At 39.8% G+C, this 21,694-nt stretch overlaps 1 protein-coding gene across 3 annotated transcripts in view; it reads left to right on the top strand.

The window, feature by feature from the left end:
* AKAP13 (A-kinase anchoring protein 13) overlaps positions 1 to 21,694 on the top strand; it is a 356,454-nt gene that overhangs the window by 48,666 nt on the left and 286,094 nt on the right. The window lies entirely within an intron of this gene.

The following is a 21,694-nucleotide window of genomic DNA, read 5'->3' as shown; positions in this document are numbered from 1 at the left end:
GTACTCTTTGTTGACATGATTTGGTCCTAGGTGCCTAAGAAAATAGTAACCTCCCTCTGGCCTTCAGGAAATTTAGGATTCGGTTAAAGTGTGCACATAATTAGTGAGTATGATGAGTGCCACAAGGCCATAAATCAACCAACCAACCAACCACACCAACCAAAAACCAAACCATTGGCTGTTCAGAGTGGTGAAGAGAGCACAGATCTGCATAGTTATAACAGGGAGGCTATTCTCAGTCCTAGCTCTGAATGAGAATATCCTGGAGAGATTTTAATTCAGTAGATCTTGGGGGCCGGGCGGCGGGGATAGGAATCGGTGCTGGTATGCCCTGGGATTTATGCTGTCAAGGAGAATCTTTTATTTCTTTAGTTCTCCAAAGCATGTTTGTTTTTATCTTTTGAAAATTTTTTTTTGAGTTGGAGTCTCGCGCTGTCGCCCGGGCTGGAATGCAGTGGCCGGATCTCAGCTCACTGCAAGCTCCGCCTCCCGGGTTTATGCCATTCTCCTGCCTCAGCCTCCCGAGTAGCTGGGACTACAGGCGCCCGCCACCTCGCCCGGCTGGTTTTTTTGTATTTTTTTAGTAGAGATGGGGTTTCACCGTGTTCACCAGGATGGTCTCGATCTCCTGACCTCGTGATCCACCTGTCTCGGCCTCCCAAAGTGCTGGGATTACAAGCTTGAGCCACCGCGCCCGGCCTCTTTTGAATATTCCTTTGCATTTTCTCCTGCACTTCACTCTGAAGTGGAAATAATGGAACTTGGGTGCCTGTTGGCTCATGTCTAGTTAGTAGATCTGTGAATGTAATCTGTAATGGATTTAGGCAGAATGTCTAATGTGGAAGTAAATGCAGTCTGTCTTGGAATTAATTGTAGAATCTAGTAAAATAGGCTTCATTTATTTGCATATCTTTGGGACTAAATTTTTGTATTTAATAGAATGCTGTAAAGTCTCATTAATACGGACTCTGTAATTTAAATCTGTATTTTGGAGGCACACTGGGGTAAAGTTTATCCTTAATAAGGGCACCATTGTTTACTGTAATGGGCTAATTACATGTCTGAATCATTGTAGCAGGTTGAATACAACCTCTTCTTGGCAGTGTTTTACTGGGTCCTACTTTCAAGTTATTATCTGCCTTATAGTAGCAAAAATTTAGTTAGTTAACTTGTCTCTCCTAAGTAGTTAGAAATTGGTTGAAGTTGTAAACACTGTTAGCTGAATAGAAATAAGCTGACACTTTCTCTTCAATTGTAGAGAGAGATTATGTGACTTAATCTTTCCCATCAGGGGGATGTGAGTGATTGGAATGCTAGTGGCTGCTGGTGGGTTTGTTTCTTAAAGGCTATATGTTGTACTTCACTGAACCACCTGTACAGCTAAGCTGTCTTGAAGTTTTAGTCATTCCTACTCTTGTGGTTGGAGTGATATTGTGGGTCTTGGTAGTGTTTCTGCCTTTTGTTCTAACATGTCAGACAGTTACTCTTTGGCCTTCTTCATTCTTATTCTAATCATTATGTATAACAGCTAGCATTTGAATACCTACCATACCGGGTGTCATGCTTGCTGGCCTTATGTACATTAGCCTAATATTTATAATACCTGTGTGAGTAGTGCTGTTGTTATCCACATTTTGCGGGTGAAAAAGCAAGGCTTTGAGGGTTTAAATACTTGCACTAGGTCAAAGAGCTAACAAATGAAAAGATCCCACATTCAAATCCAAACATGCTTTCAGAACCTGTGTTTTTAACTTTTGTCTGTTGCCCCAGGACCAGGCCAGATCATCTTCATCACTTTTCTCTTTTCCTTATCAAGTTGGTAAGCAGCTATTTGTTCTTCTGGTGATACTGAGAGATAAAGGTCATAGTTAGTGAATAATCAGTTAGCATTTTAAAAATAATTGCTGCTGCATTGTGATTTCAGAGAATGGAATAACCATAAATGTATTACTTCTCAGACATTCACAGTGATGGTGTAGAGGCTCATGCTCACTCTAGGACAAGCAACATTATAACATTGTTTAGAAGCCTGATTTGCTATAAATTGAGGAACAAGATGTATCAGGAAAATCTAAAATACCCCTTTATTTATGCCAATACAGTGATTAGGAAGTTAGTCTGGGAGCTGAACTCTTTACATTCATACCTTAGCTCTTCCAGCTCTGTAACTCTAGGCAAATTACTTATGCTCCCCACACCTCAGTTTTCTCATGTGTAAAACAAGGGTAGTACTAGTACATTCTTTAAACAGATTTTATAAGGATGAAATAAGACAATGCGAAGTACTTAGCAGAGTGTCTTATATATACTAAGCTTCAAATGTTGCTTTACTAGCTAATGGGAAAATCAAAGAGGTATTAAATTGAGAGTTGATATAAAAGCTTTGAGGTGGAGGAATGGTCAGGTGATGAGGTACTGGTTACCTTGCCCCTTCATGTTTAGCTGACTTGTGTTGGTGGTCCTAAATTCAGCTCTTTCCAGCTTGTAGGCAGTAACTTCAGGATGTAAGTAAACATCCTACGTTCTGAAATATTTTAAAACATTTTAAAGTGGTTTACATTTTACAATATTCTTGCTTGTAGGCAATATGAAACTCAATTAGATGGCAAAGAAATGATTACCAGATTCTTTAGCAGATCAATTATATGGTATAATCTGAAAGATAGAGTTGTGTGCTTCTGTGTTTTTATTTATGTGGAGAGGTTCAGGCAAAAGAAGTCTCAACAGTGGTACAGTTACGGATCCAAATGAGGAGTTGCTGTAGTAGTTGTGCAGATCTGGGATTTGGTGTATGAAAAAGATGCCTAAATTTCACTGGGAGGCTGTTTAGATGACAGGCTCTTTCCAGCACTGGGATTCTATTTTTTTTTTTTGAGTATTGAATGTTACATACCAGATTAGTTCTCATTTCTTTTTTTTTCAGGAGAATATATACTTTAGTCTAAGAACAGTGGAAAATAGCTTTCTCTTTTAGCTATTTCAACTCAATTCTAACCTCATTCCTAACCTAGCCTAACTCTATAGTTTATTTTGACTGCAAAATCCTGCCCACTTTATCTTCTATAAAAATGTATTTTTCCTTCAATGAGGGGAAAAAACGCAAGCTAACATTTCTTTTGGATTCTCTTTTTACCCCATTATTTTCCTAACCTTGAGCTCTGTTCATGCCTCTGCCAGTCTTAAAAAAAAAAGTTGATTCAGTTTGAGGATAGCTGAAACATTTTCTATGCAGAAATTGGTTTGTAAAATATGGGAGAATTCTACTGAATTCTCTCTCAGGGCATCATACAGTAGTAGCTTACTGGTAATAAAGATTACTATTGATGTCTTTACTATTCTGGGAAAGTTTTAAAGCTTACAAAGAGAATGTTAGAATTCAGTATATAAACCAGGAAACACTTTACTTTGTTATCTGAAAAAGACCTAAGTGGATATAAGGCCTTATTATACCACTCAATTTTCATTCACTTTGCAAAATTGACTTTTAGGAAGCTAATATAATACAAGGTGAAAAAAATGATCCATGATCCTGTCAGTGTTGCTATGGACTAATTTCCATCATTTTGAGTCATATTACCACAAAAGGGCAGGAAGCACTGGGGAAGGCTCTTGGCAGATTTCTAAGTACTTTGTTTACTTTGGTTGATACGGAGTTTGCTGTCATATTTTTGAAAGGTGGTGGTGGTGGAATTGTCTGCTATCTCCTTTCTCTGCCTGTTTCTCGCAAGTATATAGGTGATGGTTACAACCCATTACCTTGAAATATTTAACATTTTAGTTTTCTTCTTGCTTTTTTCTCTTTCTTATATGGTTTTAAAAATAGTTTTTAAAACATTAGATCATATATCATTATTGTCTCCTCCCTGCCCTTTAATACTGTGTTCCCCTTCTGTACAGTTTTTTTTTTTTGAGTACTGTTTTAAGGGATGACATAATTCTGTTCTTTTGAGCTATCCCATTTAACCAATTCTCTGTTGTTAGACAGCAAAGTTCCCCCATCAAAACAAGTTTTCCTCTCAATTCCAACTTTATTTTCTTGTGATAATAAGTAAAATTACTGGATTAAAGTTTGAACGTTTTCAAGTATCTTCATATATCCATGTTAAATGTGTTAAATTTTATCCAAAATGCTTGTGACCACTTCTTATTTCATTCCCATCATCTAAGTATAGGAGCACTTGTTTCTCCACATCTTTGTTGGTATTGGGCATTTTCGCTTTCCTACATTCTTTCTTTGATTTATAGGTGGAAGATGATACCACCTCACATTCAGTGACGCTTAGAAGTGCTGTGAATGCTTAGTCAGTCCACAAACTCCTTAGCCTTTGTTTTTGGTCTAAACCCAGTTCTGGGAACTTCCTGATCATCCCTTCTTGGTATTAGCTAAGCTTCCTAGACACATGGATGTTTGTGTAAGACTAGTATGGTTTCATTAAAACCAGGTTGTCGGCCAAATGTGGTGGCTCACACCTGTAATCCCAGCACTTTGGGAGGCCGAGGCGGGTGGATCACCTGAGGTCAGGAGTTCGAGACCAGCCTGACCAATGTGGTAAAACGCCTTTCTACTAAAAATATAAAAATTAGTTGGGCGTGGTGGCACGTGCCTGTAATCCCAGCTACTTGGGAGGCTGAGGTAGGAGAATCACTTGAACCCAGGAGGTGGGGATTGCAGTGAGCCTAGATTGTGCCACTGCACTCCAGTGTGGGTGACAGAATGAGGCTCAGTCTCAAAAACAAACAAACAACCCCCTGAAAAAACAAAAAACAAACAAACAAACCCAAAACAAAACCAGGTTGTCACTGAAAAGTTAAGGAAGCATTTAGAAATTACTGTAAAGAAAAAAGAACACCCAACAAAGCTCTCAGTGTTGGCAATGTTCTGTGCCCACCCTTTATATATTTAGCAATTACTTTGGCTGAACCACTTTGTTCATCCAGAAGAACCAGTCAGAATGTCTCTGCCCTTCCCTTCCTCCAAGCACACACCATGGTCATCTCCTCCCTTTGCCTTTTCTTTTGACCATGACTAGCAGGTGCTCAGCTAGCTTACTTGTTATAGACTTGTTCACAAAACTTTATAGCTCAGTGTCTATCAGGCATATTTCTGTTTTATAGATGAAAACTTTTTGTTAATTTAAATTTCCCTTTTCCTGGAATTTATTTTGTGTTCTGAAATGCTGCTGTTATTGTAACTTACTGACCATATTGTAAATTCATGGATTTTATCCGGGAGGATCATGACTTTGATACTGAGGAGGTGATGCAAAATCTTAAACAGACAGATAAAAGAAAAAAGAGCTTGTCAAATAGATGAAAGAGCTTTCTTCTTTCTATATTCATCAGTAAAAAATGTTCTGTCTAGGATTTGCATAGGTGACTCTTTTTCAGAATCGGTTTTCACCTGAGGTCATTCAGGTACCTAAAAGGGAGGGGAGTATCTAAACAGTTTAGTGACAAAGCTGTCAACAGGGTATTGCATCAAGTTCTCTTACACACTTTTCTTTTTGTTGTGAAAGCTGCTTTCTCAGAGCCATCCAGTTACTCTTGTCATACATGCAGTTTGAAGAAGTTTACTTCTGCCTCTTTTTCCTCGCCTCTGCCAAGGTAATGATGACCATTTAGAAGCCGAGGATTAACTTTTGGGAATGGCTTAGTGTGGTGGAAATTTTTTAAAAATTCTGCAGTGGCTTAAATAATGCAAGTAGATTTCACTATAGGGACTGATAATAGCAGTTATAAAAGCCCACAGTTTGATAGCAAAAGAAACTCCAAAGAAACAAAACAAAACAAACTTAAGATCTCTAAGCTCAGCAACCTGGTGTCATTGGTGTCATTTGAAGGTTTACACATTTCTGTTCAGTTGAGGTCTTTTGTATGATTATGTTTTCACATATGTAGATACTTAGTGGAATTGCTGGGTTACACTGTTTTCCAAAGTGGCTATACATTTTACCGTTTCTCCAGCAATATATGAAGGCTTCAGTTTTCCACACATTTTGCCAAAACTTGGTATTGTTAGTCTTTTTTTTTTTTATGGCCGTTCTGGTGGCTGTGTGTTGATAATGACCAATAGTGTTAAGCTTTTTTTTTACTGTTCATATTTACCATTTGTTTATTTTCTTTGGTCAAGTGTCTGTTCAAACCTTTTGTCTATTTCAAAAAATTTACTGTTTTTTTTTTTTTTTATTGAGGTATAAGAGTTCTTTATATATTCTGGATATAGGCCCTTTATTAGTTTATGTAATATGCAAATATTTTTTCCTAGTCTGTGACGTGTCTTGTCTTTTAATTTTCTTGATGGTGTCTTTTGAAGAGGAAAAGTTTTTAATTTTGATAAAATCTAGTGTGTCATGTTTTCTTTTATGGATCATACATTTGGTGTCATATATCTAAGAGATCTTTGCCTTAGCCGAGATCACAAAGATTTTCTCTTATGTTTTCTTCTAGACGTTTTATAGTTTATTTCGTATGTTTGTATCTGTGATCCATATTTGGGTTTATTTTTGTATATGGTGTGAGCTAGGGTGTAAGTTCATTTTTTTTGCATGTGGATATTTGCTTGTTCTGGTGCCACTTATTGATAAATCTCTTGAAAGTTGTTTTTTTTTTTTTTTTTTTTTCCTGTTAAACTGTATTACTGCCTGTCAGTCTTACATATGCTGTGAACACAAGCCTTCATTTTCTGACTGAATTGGGAGAAGAGGGAGGAAAGGAGTTTGTCTTGGGACTTAGCCTTATTGTAGGGAACTTTTGTATCATAGTTCACTTTGCTTAATTCTGCCTTTAAAGAAGATATTCACAGTCTTTGTGAACAATGAATAGAGTTCTGGTCAGTTTGGCCTTAGTTAAGAAGATGGCTCTGTTATCCTCTCCTTAGGGATAGTTATGAAGTCTGATTTTACATAGTTAGGGCTGGGTAAGCCTAGGATAGTGCAAGCTATCGCACAGAACATTTGTTAAATATATTTTTAGGCTGGGTGCGGTGGCTCACGCCTATAGTCCCAGCAGTTTGGGAGGCTGAGGTGGGCGGATCACGAGGTCGGGAGTTTGAGACCAGCCTGGCCAACATGGTGAAACCCCGTCTCTACTAAAAATACAAAAAGTAGCTGGGCACGGTGGCAGGCGTTTGTAATCCCAGCTACTCAGGAGGCTGAGGCACATAATTGCTTGAACCCAGGAGGTGGAGGTTGTAGTGGGCCGAGATTGCGCCACTGCACTCCAGCCTGGGTGATAGAGCAAGACCCTGTCTCAAAAAAAAAAGAAAAAAAAAATATATATATATATATAAAAAATATATATTTCTAGCATGAGAATGATAAAACTGTTCTTAAAACATTTTATTTTCTTTTTCCAAATAGTTGTTTCTAACTATAAAAGTAAAACAGTTTATTACAGAAACGTTTGGAAATTACCACAGGTATGAAGAAAAAACTTTCTTCCCCTATCACTGCCATCCTGATTTTGGCTCAGCAATACTTGTAATTTTGTACGATTGAAGTAGGGACTCTCGAACACATAGTTTCTTGGAATAATATTTGGATCTACTGATGGATTCGGGCCTTTTAAAAAATATTTCTCTTGAGAAGGGAAAAGGATGGGAACTGACATTTGATGAGCATCTATTGTGAGCTAGGCCTTGTATCCCAGAAAGCTTTGTGAAGTATTAAAATTATATTAAAATAGAATGAAAAATTTGTTTCCTCTCTTCATCCTCCCTAACTCCCCGCTTTTTTTAGGCTCGGGTTAAATAATTTGCCCAAAGTCATTCAGCTAGTGTGTGGTAGATTTGAAAAGTTGGGGAAAACTTAAGTATCATTCAGGGAGATCTTTCACCTCCCTGGTTAGCTGTTAAAATTGTTAACCTGTGTCTTATTTCATGGTTCAACAAAGGAAGTTCTCCCCTGACCCCCCCCCCCCCCCGCCCCGCCCACTGTTCTGGCTCCTGTGGTCTCCCTTTTATTTTCTGTCAGATTTAGAAGTCCCAAGATCCCCTTATGTCCTACTCAAATTAAGACTTGTTTCTCTTCTCCTTTCTGTATTGTGCTTTCAACTCTGAGACCCTGTTTTAGCTTTGGTGTTTATTAGCTGAATAAAAAGATAAAGTAAGAGAGCTTAGAGTTTTTTGTTTTTTTTTTTTTTGAGATGGCGTCTCGCTCTGTCACCCAGGCTGGAGTGCAGTAGCCGGATCTCAGCTCACTGCAAACTCCGCTTCCCAGGTTTACGCCATTCTCCTGCCTCAGCCTCCCGAGTAGCTGGGACTACAGGCGCCCGCCACCTCGCCTGGCTAGTTTTTTGTATTTTTTTAGTAGAGACGGGGTTTCACCATGTTAGCCAGGATGGTCTCGATCTCCTGACCTCATGATCTGCCCATCTCAGCCTCCCAAAGTGCTGGGATTACAGGCTTGAGCCACTGCACCCAGCAGAGAGCTTAGAGTTTTAATAAGGAACATTTCTTGAATTGGATTGATTTCATAACCAATTTTTACTTTCTTAAGTATTAACTAATAACTAGCTGTGGATTCCCAGGCAAGTCCACTGACTTTCTTCATCTGTAAAATGAACTACCTATTCAACAAGGATCCTTCTGTGGTATGTCAGCATTCCTTATTTTTTTTTTGTTAGTAGAACCATTAAATAAATTTCTGGCCATATGGTCACAGAGTATTTGCAGTTGTAACACAATGATAAGTATCTATATCTAAACATAGAAAAGATACAGTATAAATACAGCATTATAATCTTATGTGACCGACTGCTGTCTTCTATGCGGTTCGTGGTTGACTGGAAAGTCATTTTGCGGTATGTGACTGTATTTGCATGTGTGTCAATGAGTAAAAAGCATTGATTTCATGAAAAAAAAAAAAGTGTGTGTGTGTGTGTGTGTGTGTGTAGGATATTTGTGATTCTGGAGCCTGATTTTTCCTTCTTCGTTTAGGAGGTATTTATGACTGTCAAGGCTACTTGACTGCCAGAACTTCCCATTGGTGTGCTCACTTTATCAAATAGCATAGCTTACTCTAATTTGTTGTTTATTTTGTTGCCATAGTAACCTTTTTGAAAACAAGGGTGGTTGATATGTTTGTACAGGAATTCAGGGCCTTTCCCCTGATTGACATCTGCTGGCAGGAATTTTTATCCTAGTGATTCAGGCTAAGGCTTGGGGCCATAATGAGTACAAACGGAGGTGGGATATTTGGACAGTTATGAAGCAGACTTTTTTATATTAACCCAATCTATTAATTGCTAAATTATTTTATTTAGTGATTTAGGGCTTTCCACTCAAGCCAGCTACTTGTTATATGAGTTATATTTATTCCTGACAGGTGTTATGCTTGGGTTCAACATTTAGAACTCAGGCTAGAGTGGAGCACCTTGCTGCTACCTCAGGCTTATTCAGACAGACAAAACAGAAAACAGTGAAAGATGGCTGCTTCCAGATTTCACCTTAGTACATTTGGACTAGTGAACTAGGATGAGCAATAAAAGGTAGTTGTGGAGGAGTGGAAATGAAATCCTAAAGGCAATAAAAAGTAAAATGTTTTCACGGCTCTTATTCTAGTGCCAGTGAACCTTTGACTTGGTTGCAGAACGAATCTACACGGGAGCAAGCAGTTGTTTAGAGTAAAATCTTTGCACGGATGTCTTTTCCCTTTTCACATGTTAGAAAAATTGGGAAGAAAAATCCATAAGTGAAATGCCAAAAAACTCAATGTAATCTTTTTAGAATGTCTAAGAAGGAATACAGAATCAGTGTTAATCTTTTTCAGAAGACATGGCCACAGAGGCTTTTGTGGGGAGGGGATTATAATTTCGTTAAAATTTAGTGAAGTCAGCACCAAGACTCTAGCAACCCTTCCTGGTGAATTAATTTTGTTCTTTGTGTCCTTCAGCTTTCCTTTTTGGACCTCTTACTTCCTGGAGGCTTTCTCTCCTAGCCCCTTTGCCTTTGGGTGTTCTGTTGCCACAAAAGGAGTTAACTCTTCATATGGTACAATCATCGTAGCTGTTTTGAAATCTGTTTTTTAGCTGAGGGAATTAAGGCAGAAAGAAGTTGCAAAGGGGTCATGCATGTTGCTTTTCCATTTAATGTATTCTCTTAAAGTATATAATATTTTAAATGAACTGTTCCCTTGTTTTCCCTCACCTTCCATATGCTTATTCAGTCAAAAAGCCCTTATCCTCTGATCTCTGATAAGTACTGGGGAACTATCTGATCAAAACAGTTCTTTGGAGTGAATGTCCTTAAGGTTATCTATGTTTAAAATATGCTGGATAACTCTTATGAACATTCAGTTAGTACAGTTTGTGGGCATTGTTTTGAGGCCCCTATAATACCAAAGAAAATGGTCAACAACTTGGCACCTTACCACTGAAAGGCGGCTTCATCTCTAAATTTACGTTTCTAGAGCTCACAGTGGGAGTTATAGGCTCTGATGGTATCACTGGTAGCCCAGAGAAAACTGATTGATATGTTCTAATTCTGGGCATGGTGGTGCGCACCTGTAGTCCCAGCTACTTGGGAGGCCAAGGCAGGAGAATCTCTTGAACCTGGGAGGTAGAGGTTGTAGTGAGCTGAGATTGCACCACTGCACTCCAGCCTGGTGACAGAGTGAGATTCCATCTCAAAATAAATAAATCTGTTATTATTATTTTAAAATAAGAGTTCTTCAGCAAAATGGATAGGATATGGACCTGGATTTGATTTTTAACTCCTTTTTTTCAAAAAAAATGTATTTTAGGTTTGGGCATACATGTGAAGGTTTGCTACATAGATAAACACATGTCACAGGTGTTTGTTGTACATATTATTACATCACCCAGGTATTAAGTTCAGTACATAATAGTTATCTTTTCTGCTCCTCTCCCTCCTCCCCCACCCCAAATAGACCCCAGTGTCTGTTGTTTCCTTCTTTGTGTTAGTAAGTTCTTATCATTTAGCTTTCACTTACAAGTGAGAACATGTATTTGGTTTTCTTTTCTTGTGTTAGTTTGCTAAGGATAATAGCCTTCAGTTTCATCCACGTTCCCACAAAAGACTTGATCTCATTCTTTTTAATGGCTGTGTAATATTTCAAGTTGTATATGTACCACATTGTCTTTATCCAGTCTGTCATTGATGGGCATTTGTGTTGATTTGTCTTTGCTGTTGTGAACAGTGCTGCAGTGAACATTTGTGTACATGTGTCTTTATGGTAGAATGACTTATAATTCTCTGGGTATATACCCAATAATGAGATTGCTGGGTTGAATGGTAGTTCTGCTTTTAGCTCTTTGAGGAATTGCTATACTGCTTTCCACAATGGTTAAACTAATTTACCAACTCACTAGCAGTGTATAAGGGTTCCTTTTCTCTGCAACCTTGCCAGCATTTGCTATTTTTTGACTTTTTAATAATAGCCATTCTTAGTTGTATGAGATAATGTCTTATTGTGGTTTTGATTTGCATTTCTGTAATGATCAGTGATATTGAGCTTTTTTTCATATGCTTGTTGGCTACATGTATGTCTTCTTTTGAGAAGTGTCTGTTCATGTCATTTGCCCACTTTTTAATAGGGTTGTTTGTTTTTCTTTTGTAAATTTAAGTTCCTTATAGATGCTGGATATAAGACCTTTGTCACATGCATAGTTTGCAAATATTTTCTGCCATTCTGTAGACTGTCTACTTTGTTGACAGTTTTGCTGTGCAGAAGCTCTTAAGCTTAATTAGATCCTATTTATCAATTTTTCCTTTTTTTCATGATTGCTTTTGGTGTCTTTGTCATGAAATCTTTGCCCGTTTCTATGTCCAGGATGGTATTGCCTAGGTTGTCTTCAGGGATTTTATAGATTTGGGTTTTACATTTAAGTCTTTAATCCATCTTGAGTTAATTTTTATACAGAATATAAGGAAGGGATCCAGCTTCAAACTTGTACGTAGGGTTAGCCTGTTATCCCAGCACCATTTATTGAATAGGGAGTCTTTTCCCTATTGCTTTTGTCAGCTTTGTCAAAGATCAAATGGTCGTAGATGTGTGACCTTATTTCTGGGCTCTCTATTTTGTTCCATTGGTTTGTGTGCCTGTTTTGTACCAGTACCATGCTGTTTTGGTCACTGTAGCCTTGTAGTATAGTTTGAAATTGAGTAACATGATTCTTCCAGCTTTGTTCTTTTTGCTAAGGATTGCCTTGGCTATTCAGGCTTTTTTTTTGAAAGGAAAAAAGAAAACTTTTTCTCAGGTTCCATGTAATTTTAAAAATAATTTTTTCTAGTTCTGTGAAGAATGTCATTGGTAGTTTAATAGAAATAACATTGGATCTGTAAATTGCTTTGGGCAGTGTACCCATTTTAATGATATTGATTCTTCCTATCCATGAGCATGGATGTTTTTCCATTTGTTTGTGTGTTCTCTGATTTCTTTCAGCAGTATTTTGTAATTCTTCTTGTATAGATCTTTCACCTCCCTGGTTAGCTGTATTCCTAGGTATGGTATGGTATGGTATGGTATGGTATGGTATGGTATGGTATGGTATGGTATGGTATGGTATGGTATGGTATGGTATGGTATGGTATTGTTTTGTTTGTATTGTATTGTATTGTATTGTATTGTATTGTATTGCAGTTGTGAATGGGATTGTTTTCTGGTTTGGCTGTCAGTTTGGTTACTGTTGGTGTATAGGAATGCTAGTGATTTCACTACATTGATTTTTGTATCTTGGAACTTTGCTGAAGTTGTTTATCAGCCGAAGGAGCTTTTGGGCCAAGACTGTGGGGTTTTCTAGAGACAGAATCATGTCATCTGCAAATAAAGATAGTTTGACTTCCTCTCTCCCTCTTTGGATGCTCTTTGTTTCTTTCTCTTGCCTGATTGCTCTGGCTAGGAATTCCAATACTATGTTGAATAGAAGTGGTGAGAGAGGGCATCTTTGTCTTGTGCCGGTTTTCAAGGGAGAATGCCTTTGCCCATTCAGTATAATGTTGGCTGTCGATCTGTCATAGGTGGCTCTTACTATTTTGAGGTATGTTCCTTCAGTACCTAGTTTATTGAGAGTTTTTAACATAAAGGGATGTTGAATTTTATCAAAAGCCTTTTCTGCATCTATTGAGATAATCATGTGGTTTTTGTTAGGCTGTTTATGTGATGAATCACATTGATTTTTTGTATGTTGAACCAGCTTGCATCTGGGGATGAAGTTTACTTGATCATGGTGGATTAGCTTTTTGATGTGCTGCTGGATTTGGTTTGCAAGTATTTTATTGAGGATTTTTGCATTGATGTTCATCAAGGATATTGGCCTGAAGTTTTCTTATTTTGTTGTATTTCTGCCAGGTTTTGGTATCAAGATGATGCTGGCCTCATCGAATGAGTTGGGAGAAGTCCCTCCTCCTCAATTTTTTGGAATAGTTTCTGTAGGAGTGGTACCAGCTCTTTGTACATCTAGTAGAATTAGGCTGTGAATCCATCACGTCCTGGTCCTTTTTTGGTTGGTAGGTTTTTATTACTGATTCAATTTTGGAGCTCATTATGGGTCTGTTTAGGGAATAAATTTCTTCCTTGCTCAGTCTTAGGGGCGTGTATGTGTCCAGGAATTTATCCATCTCTTCTAGTTTTTCTAGTTTGTGTGGGTAGAGGTGTTTGTAGTAGTTTCTGATGGTTGTTTTCATTTCTTTGGAGTCAATAGTAACATTGTCTGTGTCACTTCTAATTGTGTTTATTTGGATCTTCTCTCTTTTCTTCTTAATAAGTTTAGCAATCTTTTGAATGATTTTTTATGTCTTGATTTCCTTCAGTTCAGCTCTGATTTTTGTTATTTCTCTTCTGCTAGCTTTGGGGTTGATTTGTTCTTCTCTGATTCTTTCAGTTGTGAGATTAGGTTGTTAATTTGAGATTGTTCTTTTTCGTGTGGGCATTTGGTGCCATGAATTTTCCTCTTAACACTGCCTTAGCTGTGTCCCAGAGATTCTGTTATGTTGTATCTTTGTTCTCGTTATTTTCGGATAACTTCTTGATTTCTGCCTAATTTCATTATTTACCTAAAAGTCATACAGGAGCATGTTCTTATTGTCCATGTAATTGTATGGTTTTGAGTGTTTTTCATTGTGTTGACTTCTGTTTTCATTGCACTGTGGTCTGAGTATGTGTTTGGTATGATTTGGTTTCTTTTGCTTTTGTGAGGATTGTTTTATGTCCAGTTATATGGTTGATTTTAGAGTATGTGCCGTGTCATGATGAGAAGAATGTATATTCTATTGCTTTTGGTTGGAGACTTATGTAAAAGGTCTATCAGATCCACTTGGTTCAATGCTAAGTTTAGGTCCTGAATATCTTTGTTAATATTCTGCCTCAGTTTGTCTAATACTGTCAGTCGAGTGTTGAAGTCTCCCACTATTACTGTGTGGGGAGTCCATGTCTCTTTGTAGGTCTCTAAGAACTTGCTTTATGACTCTGGCTGCTCCTCTGTTGGGTGCATATATATTTAAGATACTTAGGTCTTCTTGTTGAATTGAACCCTTTACCATTATCCCATGCCCTTCCTTGTCTTTTTTGATCCTTGTTGGTTTGGAGTCTGTTTTGTCTGAAATTAGGTTTGCAACCCTGCTTTTTTTATGTTTTCCATTTGCTTGGTGGATTTTTCTCCATCCCTTTATTTTGAGCCTATGAGTATCACTGTGTGTGAGATGGGTCTCTTGAAGACAGCATACCATGAGGTCTTGCTTTTTTATCCTTGCCACTTTGTGCCTTTTAAGTGGGGGCATTTAGCCCATTATAGTCAAGGTTAGTATTGATATGTGTGGATTTGATCCTGTCATTGTGATGTTAGCTGGTTATTATGTTGGCTTGTTTGTATGGTTGCTTTGCAGTGATACTGGTCTCTGTGTTTAAGTGTGGTTTTGTATTATCTGGTGGCAGTCTTTCTTTTCTATGTTTAGTGCTCCTTTCAAGATCTCTTTTAAGAGCAGGTCTGGTGGTAGTGAAGTCTCTCGACATTTGCTTACCTGAGAAGGATCTTGTTTCTCTTCTGTTTTGGAAGCTTAGTTTGGCTGAATGTGAAATTCTTGAAGATTTTTTAAAGAATGTTGAATATAGGTCCCCAGTCTCTTCTGGCTTGTAGGGTTTCAGCTGAGAAATCCACTGTTAGCCTGATGGGGATCCCTTTGCACGTGACCTTCTCTTTTTCCCTGTATTTAACATTTATTCTTTAATTTTCATCTTGGAAAATCTGACAATTATGTGTCTTGAGGGTGATCTTCATGTGAAATATTGCAGGAGTTCTCTGTCTTTCCTGAATTTGCCTGTTGGCCTCTCTAGCAAAGTTGGGAAAGTTTTTGTGGATGATATCCTGGACTGTATCTTCTAAGTTGTTGGCTTTTTCCCTTTCCCTTTGAGGGATGCCAGTGATTTGTAGTTTTGTCCTCTTTTCGTAATTTCTTGGAGGTTTTGTTCATTCGTTTTAATTATTTTGTCTTTATTTCTGTCTGTCTTGTTTCAGAAAACCAGTCTTCAAGTTCTGAGATTCTTTCCTTAGCTTGGTTTATTCTGCTGTTAATTCTTGTGATTGCATTGTGAAATTCTTGTAGTGTGATATTCAGCTCTGTTAGACCCCTTAGGGTTTTGTTTTTGTTTTTTCAATACTGGCTATTTCATCCTTTAGCTCCTGTATCACTTTATTATGATTCTTATTTTCCTTGGGTTGGGTTTTGCCATCATCCCGAATCTCAATGATCTTTGTTCCTATCCATATTTGGAATTATATTTCTGTCATTCCAGCCCATTCGGCCTGGTTAAGAACTGTTGTTGGAGAACTGGTACAGTCATTTGAAAGACATATGACACTCTGGCCATTTGAGTTACTAGAGTTCTTGTGTTGGTTATTTCTCATTGGTGTGTGTGGGTATTACTTTAACTGCAGTGTAGATTGAGTATGGTCAATAGACTTCTTTTCTGGATGTTTTCACTGGGTCAAGGTTTTGTGTAGGGTCTTTGTTTGAAGCTGACTTCTTGTTTCTGGTTTCAGAGGGGAGGGTATGTCAGGTATCTTTGGTGTTGAAGCTTTGCGGTATGATGCAGCAGGTGGCTCTTAGGCTTATTGGACAGTTGGTAGACTACACAGTTGTTCGGTTGTGTGGCTCCCCTGTGTTTCCTCACAGTTGCAGCCATGTTCCCTCTCAGTGTTCCCTCTCCCCCTTGAGTGCTGGCTAGTTCATGACTTGGCACTTGTAGGCTGCCTACGGCAGCTCTGGGGAGATCTCAGTGTTTATGTTCCTCCCCCAGCTTACAGGCAGCAGAGGGAGAGATCTTATTAGTGGTTCTGGCCAAAGGTTCTTCGCTTGATTCCTGGGGCCTCCACCTCAGGAAGATGCAGGTCAGCAATTGCTCAGTGCAATCAGCCCAGGATGGAGGGTCTGTACTGTGGGCCCAAGCCAGGGGTTGGTTCCCTGTCTGGTGATGAGTCGTCGGAGGTGTGTGGGACCTGTGGGAGACGGACTGGCCTCCTCTCCTTGAGTTGACTGCAGCTTGTTGGAGTGTGGATAAGGCACTTAATGTCTTTGCTCCTTCGTCAGACCGAAGGTGGCAAGGGCAGCTCCACAGCAGAGTCAGTGGCCGAGAGGCTTTTAGTTGCCACTAGAGGCTCTGTCCAGCGAGTTGCTGAGTTGGTGCTAGCTCAGTAGCTCTGGTTGGGGGTGCCTGGAGGACCTGCCCTGTGAGGAAATATGGGAATGGCCACCCATGTAACAGTCTGGCCACTTTTCCCTAGGGCTGCTGTGGTATACTTGAGGCCTGCACCAGTCCCTGGTCACCTCAGATTTTCCAGAATCTGGAGGTGTTACCAGTGAAGACTGTGAAACAGCAAAGATGGCAGCCTGTCCCTCCCTCTGGGAACTTTGTCCCAGGGAGGAATGGACCTGTTGCTGGTCCAAAGGCACCTATAGGAAGTGGCTGGAGACTTTGGTTGGGAGGTCCCCCAGTGAGGAGGGACAGGATCAGGACCGCTTAAAAAAGCAGTCTGACCACGTTTTGGTACAGTATGTGTGCTGTGGTGGGGGTCCACTTCGGCCCTCAGTTGGCTCAGACACTCTGAAACTCTAAGGCTGGAACAGCTGAGTCACCCAAACAGCAAAGATGGTGGCCACCCCTCCCTCTGGAAGCTTCATTCCAGTGGGACTTCAGATCTCTGTTGGCTGGAGAGTTTGGGCGGGGGTGGCTGGAGGCCCAGGTTGGGAGGTCCTACCTAGTGAGGAGGAATGGGATTGGGCACCTGCTTAAAGCAGCAGCCTGGCCACGTTTGGGTAGAGCAGCTGTGCTGTGCTGTGCTGTGCTGTGGCATCCCTTCTGCTGTGGGTCAACTCAAATTCTCCAAAGCACAAAGGCTGGACTGGCAAAGATGGTGGCCCACCTCTTCCCCTAGGAGCTCCTTCTTAGGGAGGTGCAGTGCCGCTACTGGCAGCTGGCTAGAATTCCAAGTCAGTGGGTCTTATCTTGTGGGCTGCCATGGAAGTGGGTCCTGTGGGCTGTTGCTGCTCAGTCCCCTGGATTCAGCCTCTTTCCTAGGGGTATGTACAGGAGTCTAACCTCCCACCCTGCTGAAGCTGCAACTACTTTTGCCAGAAAGCCCAAGTGTCTAAGTCTCCAAGGTCTTCACGCGTGCCTGAGCGGCTGCTCTGCCAAGGCTCCACATTGCTGTGTCGGTCAGAGTGAAGAATGAAGGCCCTGGTGGAGTGGGTTCACAAGGAGATCTCCTAACCCGAAGTTTGCAGAGATCTGTGGGAGAAGGGTGGTTTCCTGGAGTCGCTCATTCACTCACCGCTTCCCTGAGTCGGGGAGGAACCTCTGGCTCTGTGTTGCTCCCAGGTGTGCTGTTGTCCTGCCTTGCTTTTCTCTGTTCTCTGTAAGTCAAGTTGTTTCCTTGATTAATCCCAATGAGAATACCTGATGTGTCAGTTGAAGGTGTTGTATTTACTCACCCCTTCTGTTCCTCTCTGTGAGACTCACACACACACACTAGCTGCCTCTAGTCAGCCCTGTTGGCTGCTCCCTAGCCATTTAAACTCTTTTTTTTTTTTTTTTTTTTGAGACTGGCTCTGCCGCCCAGGCTGGAGTGCAGTAGCCGGATCTCAGCTCACTGCAAGCTCCGCCCCCCGGGTTCCCGCCATTCTCCTGCCTCAGCCTCCCGAGTAGCTGGGACTACAGGCGCCCACCACCTCGCCCGGCTAATTTTCTGTATTTTTTAGTAGAGACGGGGTTTCACCATGTCAGCCAGGATGGTCTCGATCTCCTGACCTCGTGATCCGCCCGTCTCGGCCTCCCAAAGTGCTGGGATTACAGGCTTGAGCCACCGCGCCCGGCTAAACTCTTAAAAAAAATCTTAGTGTGATGTAATTCACATGCTATATAACTTACCCATTTAAAGTGTACAATTATTTTAGTATATCCAGAGAGGTGTTCAACTGTCACTGTGATCAATTTTAGAATCTTTTCATCACCCCAGAACAAGACCTTGCACACCTTAGTTATTATCTTGACCCAAATTTCATAACTGTTTTGAGTTACTCACTGAAGCTCGTTTGGTCTCTTAATAGGCAGCAGGAAATTGATCCAGATTATCTCCTTTCTTGATCTGTTGTCTTACTGACAGAGGAGAGATTTTTAGGCACCAAAAATCACAATTCCTTTCTGTATATGCTACTTTAAGATAGATTTCTTGTCTTCTGTGAGTTCATTTGGGAGTTTCAATGAAGGACCTGGGTGTTTTGACGGAAGTACGTGGTTTATGTATATCCATATTAAATCTCATCTTGGTGTATTGGTCCTCTCATGTCTATCCTTGGTACATCCTTTTAGCCTTTTAGGACTTCTGGATCTTTAGCCTGCCTTTTAATGTATTAATGTTCTTAGTGAACCTAATATAGTCTGTATATTTGATCATTTGATCATTAGATTTTTTTTAAGTCATTGGCAAATGTGTTCATTAGAATTAGGCAGAGTGAGAGTAGGGAAGAGTTGGCATCACCTGTACAAAAATCTTGTTTTTTGTAGTTATTTATGAATTACTCATTTTACTTTGTTTACAGAACCATTATAGGGTTGAGGATGGCAACAGTGGGACATGCGGCATATTCTCCCCCTACCACAGTGCTTCTCCAAATTCCTAGATTTCACCTAGAAGCACAGACAAAAGCATGAGCTGCAGGAGGGGAATTGTAGTCACACTCTTTATACCTGTAGAAACCATGACGTCTCAACTCAGATTTCTTGAGTTTGTTCACAGCAATAACATAGGGAATTTGGGCATAGGTTTTACTCAAATTCAGACACAGTGTTTTTAGTTTTCCTTAATCTCTGTTACCAATCCCTTGGATGATAAAATTTGTTTTTAAAAAAAGAACTGTGGTGTGTCTTCTTGTAGGTATATGCTGAGCTTTTAGATTATTGCTTCCATTTCAAAGACTCACAGTCCATCCCTTTAACAATTTGTGTCTGACACTGAGATAAAACTCAATAGATTACAGATTGTTGAATCTAGCTTCTTACTGCAAACTACTATAATCCCTTTGTAATCTTCCATCTGTTTTATTCTTAAATAATCTTCTTTTGGGACTTAGGAAGTATCTCTTTCTAGCCTGGGACAAATTCCTTTAAGTCAGATAGTGTGACTTATTTATTCTGTGTTATGTACCCTGAAGTTCATTCTCATTGATAGAAAAGGAGGACATAAAATAGAAAAAGAACTATTTTACTTTCTTTTGCACATCACCACTCTGAGCCTTAAGTCTTAGATCTTCCTTATTTGTCTTGCTGCAAACATAATTAGAAAATCAGAAAAGCTCTTTTTTGTAGTCCATGGCATTTTTCCAAGGTACAGTTCAGTTTTGGGGTAAAGAATCATACCCTTTCTGGCTTTCCACTCTAAACTTCTACAAGTTGATTCTTCTTCCTGTAAGCAAAATCAGAGGTGTTTAATTGTTTAGTCACTTGGATATATACACTGAACAGTTTTAGTTAAACAGACCTTTCTGCTTTGAATTGAGGATGACTATTAATAAGGTGTTAGAGATGAAAATCAATCCTGACTTATTTTTTTTAATCAGAATCCAAATAATGACTGAACTGCTTCAGTCTCTATGGGGACACCCACTGCTCTCACTTTCTATTTTCTTCCTTTTTAAAACTTTTATTTTTAAATTTAATTTTATATTTTTTACTGCTCCTTGCAGAGCAGGGCTACCCCAAAGGCAGTGTTCCCAGAGTAGCCCACTTTCTATTTTCTTTGGTGTTTTTTTTGAGACGGCGTCTCGCTCTGTCACCCAGGCTGGAGTGCAGTGGCGCAATCTTGGCTCACTGCAAGCTCCGCCTGCCGGGTTCACACCATTCTCCTGCCTCAGCCTCCCGAGTAGTTGGGACTACAGGTGCCTGCCACCACACCTGGCTAATTTTTTTTTTTTTTTTTGAGACGGAGTCTCGCTCTGTAGCCCAGGCTAGAGTGCAGTGGCCGGATCTCAGCTCACTGCAAGCTCCGCCTCCCGGGTTCACGCCATTCTCCGGCCTCAGCCTCCCGAGTAGCTGGGACTACAGACGCCCGCCACCTCGCCCGGCTAGTTTTTTTTTTGTATTTCTTAGTAGAGACAGGGTTTCACCGTGTTAGCCAGGATGGTCTCGATCTCCTGACCTCGTGATCCACCCGTCTCGGCCTCCCAAAGTGCTGGGCGCGGTGGCTCAAACCTGGCTAATTTTTTGTATTTTTAGTAGAGATGGGGTTTCACCGTGTTAGCCAGGATGGTCTCGGTACACTTTCTATTTTCTTACAGCTCATGTTGGCAGCTTTTCTCTCCAAAGTGGGTCTACTCATCTCATATAAAATTATTGCTATGCGTTCTTGCTGAGATCATGAACCTTCTCTAAAAATTTCATGAGGTTGTGGATTTGGAGAAGTATTCCTCAGTCCATTCAATACAATAACAGTAATGACTATAGTTTATTATCTGCTGTGAGTCAGGCACTAACTGTAGTGAGACATTCTAGTTACGTTTTCTTGTATACTTCGCCACAGTGTTACAAAGAGGGCATGATCCCCTTTTTTCAGACAGGAACCTGAAAAGTAAAGTAAAGTGAAAATGAAGTAAAGTGAAGGTTGAATGAATTGCCCCGGACCTCATAGAAATAATATATTCTGCATTTGTATTTTTAAATCAGTTTTTAAAAAGTAACACATCTAAAATAGTAAGAGGCATGTTTAAAATTCTAATTTAGGTCTATTTGACACCATAGTGAGTGCTTCTTTTTATGGTGATTGAGGGCCTACTGTGATATAGCATTGTGACAGCTTCTTTGAAAGATAAGAAATTAGCCACCAGAATTAAAGAGGACACATTCTCTTTTAAGGAAAACACCATCTTGGCTTTTAAACACTTTTCTTTTTTAAAGGGTGAAAGAAGCCATGGAGATTTCTTAAAAAGAGAGACACTTCCTACCTTTCTTTTGGGAAGCACTGGACTGATTCTTTTCAGCAGTGTACAGAATTGGAGCCATAGTAGGAGGTGGAGATTAGAGAGCCCCTGTCTCAGCACCCTTGGCGTCTAGTTGTAGCCCTGATCTGTATGTCACTCTGTATTTGGACACAACTGTTTCCTAAGGTTGCATGGTAACAAACCAAATAATTTGCCTTTAGGTTCTTTTGCTTACTATGTCTGTCATCTTTTACACAACTGAAGCCTTTGGTG

Source organism: Theropithecus gelada, chromosome 7b, assembly GCF_003255815.1.
Source record: "Theropithecus gelada isolate Dixy chromosome 7b, Tgel_1.0, whole genome shotgun sequence".
Classification (NCBI taxonomy): Eukaryota; Metazoa; Chordata; class Mammalia; order Primates; family Cercopithecidae; genus Theropithecus; species Theropithecus gelada.
The sequence above is the reverse complement of the archived record's forward strand: the minus strand, read 5'-3'. Positions and strand labels throughout refer to the sequence as shown.